This window comes from Palaemon carinicauda, chromosome 5 (assembly GCF_036898095.1).
Source record: "Palaemon carinicauda isolate YSFRI2023 chromosome 5, ASM3689809v2, whole genome shotgun sequence".
Classification (NCBI taxonomy): Eukaryota; Metazoa; Arthropoda; class Malacostraca; order Decapoda; family Palaemonidae; genus Palaemon; species Palaemon carinicauda.
The window spans coordinates 48,231,433-48,236,432 of NC_090729.1; positions in this window are offsets into that span (position 1 = coordinate 48,231,433).

Consider the following 5,000-nt stretch of genomic DNA (forward strand, 5'->3'; position numbering starts at 1 on the left):
GATTGACCGAAATGCTTCACCTGTATCATATGACGCAAAATAAAGTGTTACTGTTATAAAATTTGAAGTAAATACATTATAGCAAAATACCTGAACTGCCGATATCTATGTCAAAACAGCTTTCTTAATAACATATAATTCAAGATAAGTTAGAAAAATACTATCTCGCAAATAATACAAAAAAATAATTATTCATCAGCTCTCACTTCACCTTAGGGCTCAGGGGAAATTATAGAACTGTGTTTATTCCTAATGGGTATTTAAATGGGTATTAATACCTGTCTTTATATGAAATTAGAACGTGTATTTTCAGATGATATTCTTTGGATGAATCAACGTCTGATTTTCTCCTCCTTTCTGGTATCGAATTTGCAGTGGTCCTTTCATTAGTCATAGGAGCAATAAGTTCAGCGATTTTCCGTAAAAATTGATAAATTAAGGAAAAATCTGCCGTTTCATTGTGGACTATATTCATGTTCATTTCTAAGACTGCAACGGGTTTGATTGATTTAATTAATAAATACAAAAAAAAAAAAAGGAAGTTTACTCCTCGGATTTGATAGATAGATAATTGATTTTAATTTTTTTTTTTTGGGGGGGGGGGGGGGGATTGGGGGTGGCAAAAGATATGCAATGAAGGATACTGGCCACCTTTCTGCAACTCATATGTACCTTACAAATCTAATTAGACACTGACATGACTTTCATACAGATACAGTTAAATTTTTCACGTTAGTAATTACCCTTATCTCTCATTCCTTTGCAAACATTGCAATAATTTTCATCAAAATTGTCTATATACTGGTACTTCCGAGAATATGCAATTAATTGCTTCAATGGCATATGAGATAGTCTCGCCATAAGATTCTTGAATGCCGTTATTACTTTATTTCCTCTTTATATATCAGAGAAGTGCAACTCTCTTCCCCGTCTTTGAGAGTCAACTAAGTTAGAGAACAAGGCCTTGCAGTCTCCCATAACCTCTTCCTACAAACTCATATTCATGACTGTGTGTGTGTGTGTTTATAGTTTTTTTTTGTGTGTTTATTGCTGCTTGCAGGTGGGTGTGTATTTATGAATCGATACATATTAAAGAAATTAAATTGTGTTAACCTGATATATCGTTTTTAAATTAAACATATATATATATATATATATATATATATATATATATATATATATATATGTATATATGTATGTATGTATGTATGTACTCATGTATGTATATATGTATATCTATCGTCGGCGCCCACTCGTGTCCGAGTATTGGGTTCTGTCGTTAGCCATCAGCCTCCTATCTATGGGGTGGGTGCTTATGCCTGATGTGGCTGTTAAGTCCTAGTCTGTGGTGGAAGAGTCGCGGACAGTGTTCATAAGGGAGGGTAGGTGGTGGGCGGGGCTGTTCTAATCGCTCTCTCCTTCTTCTCCTCCTAGCCTCCTCATTTTGTCTCCTCCTCTCCTCGAAGTCCACGGTGCCATGGTGTACTGTACTCCTCCAGGTTTTCCTGTCCCTGGCTGTTTCTTCCCATGAGGAAGGATCGATGTCAGTTAGAGCCAGGGTGCGCTTTAGTTGATCTTTATAGGGCATTTTCGGGGCTCCTCGTGGTCTGGTGCCCTGGGTCAGTTCTCCGTAGAATATTTTCTTTGGGAGCCTAGATGGCTCCATCCTATGCACGTGTCCTATCCAGCGGAGGCGGTGGTGGATGATGGTGGCCTCCACGCTGGACAGCGAGGCACGTTCTAAGACTTCAATGTTGGTGGTGTGGCTCTCCCAGGGGATTTTCAAGATCTGCCTCAGTTTCATTTGTTGGAAGCGTTCTAGGTTTTTAAGATCGTTACTATATAGCATCCATGTTTCACATGCATACAGGAGCGTGGAGAGGACTACTGCCCTAAACACCATTATTTTGGTGGTCATTGTCAGTGCGTGGTTGTTAAATACGCGGCGGTTGAGTCGGCCAAAGGTGGAGTGGGCTGCCCTGATCCTGTTCTCCACGTTCGTTTTGCTTGTGGGAGCTGATGTTAGGATGCTCCCTAGGTAGGAGAACTGGTCCACCTGTTCTAACGGTTGGTCATTCACTGTGGTATTGAAGTTGGGGAGCATCAGTCCTGGTGGATGTTGGACGAGGGTCTTGGTTTTGTCTGAGTTGACTTGCATCCCAAAGCGTTCGTAGGCAGAGTTGTATGCATCAGCTAACGACTGCAGGTCCTCTGCCGTCTGACCTGGGGTGGCATTGTCGTCAGCATACTGCAGTTCTCGCACTGCACACAAGGTGGTCTTGGTTCTGGCGCGGAGTCTAGCGAGGTTGAAAGCGCCTCCATCCATGCGGAAACGTAGGTCGACTGAGGGTGTGTCTGGGGGAATCTCGTTGAGCATTGCTGCGGTGTATAGCGAGAAACACGTCGGGGCCAGAACACAGCCCTGCTTCAGGCCGCCGTTGATGGGGAATGGGTCTGAAAGAGAGTTCTGGTGGCAGACTCTCCCAACCATTCCGTCATGGAGGGCACGCACCAGCTTGACAAAATAGGGTGGGCAGCCATATCTTTTGAGGACAGCCCACATGGCAGGTCGAGGTACTTTGTCGAAGGCCTTTTTCAAATCCCAGAAGATGAACATTATGGGCTGTTGTTGTTCGAGGCTCTTCTCTTGTAGTTGTCGCGCACAGAAGATCATGTCTATGGTCCCGCGGGAAGGTCGAAAGCCGCACTGGGACTCTGGCAAGACGTCTTCTGCGAGAATAAGGAGGCGGTCAAGGAGAATCCGAGCGAAAATCTTACTCGCGATGCTTAGTAGTGATATTCCCCGGTAGTTGTTACAGATCTCCCTGTCTCCCTTCTTGAAGATGGTAGTGATGTTTGCATCGCGGAAGTCACTGGGGGGGGTCTTGGTCTCCCATATTTTCAGTATAAGGAGCATCAAACGGTTCCTCAAGCCGGGGCCACTGTGAGTGAGGAGCTCCAACGGGATGTTGTCTGGCCCTGGGGCTTTGCCGGGCTTCATGCGCTGCAGGGCCTTGTTGAAGTCATGGATGGAGGGTGGTAGTGCCATCCAGTGACGGACGGGATGCTGCGGGGTCATTCGCAGGAGATCGTCTGGGGTGTCTGCTTGGTCATTGAGGAGGTTCTCAAAGTGAGACCTCCACCTGGCCAGGATGCCCTCGCTGTCGGTGATGGTCGTGGCCCCATCCGCGTCCTTCAGGCTGCCCACTGATGACCGTGTGGGACCGAATATTTCTTTTGTTGCTGCATAGAAGCTGCGCAGGTCACGTTGGTCAGCGAAACTCTGTATTTCTGCAGCTTTTCTTTGCCACCAGGTGTTCTGGGCTTCACGGATACCTCTTTAGCAACCAGCTTCAGCCACCTTGTGAGCACATTTGTTAGCTGCTGTTGGTTGGTTTTCCAAAGTCAGGCGTGCTTGTCGTTTGGTTTCAATGAGAAGAGAGATGGTAGCATCATTCTCATCAAACCAATCCTGCCGTTTCTTGGTGGTGAAGCCTAGATTTTCCTCCGCGGCACGGGCCATGGCGTTTCTGAGGGTGGTCCAGTGGTGCTCGACAGTGGCCTGACCCACAGGGTCTGCGAGGTATTGTTCGAAGGCCTCCTTGTAGTTCTGTGCCACCTGTGGGTTGCGGAGCTTACTACAATCAAAGCGTTGGTGTGGTACGCTGTCAGGTGCCCTTCTGGGTGGTCGTAGGGTCGTCACGGAGAGTCGGGAGATGAGGAGTCTGTGGTCCGTCCAGCAGTCGTCCCCTCCGGGCATGGATCGGGTGATGCGGACGTCTCCTCGGTCTCTGGCTCTGGTCAGAACGTAGTCCAGGGTGTGCCAGTGTTTAGACCGTGGGTGTCTCCATGTGGTCTTTTGTCGCTTTGGTAACTGGAAGATGGTGTTGGTTACCACAAGTTGGTGTTCTGCACACAGACCCAGTAGGAGTTGGCCATTGGCGTTGCAATTTCCAATGCCATGGCGGCCGATGATTCCCTCCCACAGGCGATGGTCTTTGCCTACTCGGGCATTAAAGTCGCCAAGCACAACGAGCTTGTCATTGGCGGGCACTGCCTGGATGGTGCGGTCGAGCTGGGTGTAGAAGGCAGCTTTGTTATCATCGGTTGAGGTCATAATCGGGGCGTAGACAGAGATCAGGGTGAGATGTCTGTCCCGCGTGATGGGGATGCGGACAGTCATCAGGCGCTCACTGATGGCCTTGGGAGCGAGGTTGTGCTACTGCACTAGCTGGGAACGGATGGCGAAGCCGACACTGTGGATGCGAGGCTCCTCTAGGGCCTTGCCTTTCCAGAAGATGGTGTAGCCTGTTCCAGCTTCCCTGATGTTGCCCTCTTCGGGTAGTCTGGTCTCCCTAAGAGCCGCCACATCAACATTGAAGCGGGCTAGTTCCTTGCAGACGAGGGCTGTACGTCGTTCCGGGCGGTTGGTGTTCGTCACGTCTTGAAGGGTGCGGATGTTCCACGCACCTAAGGTTAATATTTTTTTCTTGTTATTTCAACAGCATTAGTGGGATGTCCGCCAGCCGCGGTGAGCTGACCAGACGGGTTTGCCGTGTCCGATGTTTACCCCACCTTTTCTAGAGGCCTCCCCATGTGGGGTGGGCTGCGGTGTCCTCAATAGGCCAGCCCAGTCACGAGTCCAGCTGCCGAACTCTGGTGTCACCGTCACCAGAGAGCGACTGAATCTTAGACTCGCCGCCTGAGTGCAGTCGTGGGCTAAGGGCTTCAAGCTATCCAGGCCTGCCCCCTTCACCCACAGTGCTGTTGCCTCAGGACTTGCTGGTGGTGGTGATGATGATGATGGTGAGAAAGAGATGAAGAAGGGTGGAGGAAACGACAGAATGCCAGTAGCTAGGTAAATTGTTATGGGTGGTCGTGGCTTTGCAACGGCCACGCACACACACTTGGCCCACATCATTTTCACCGCGGCTCAAGACATATGAGACAGGCGGCTTCTCCGATGTTGGTTGCATCGGGCAGCCGGGTTCTTGTTTTAT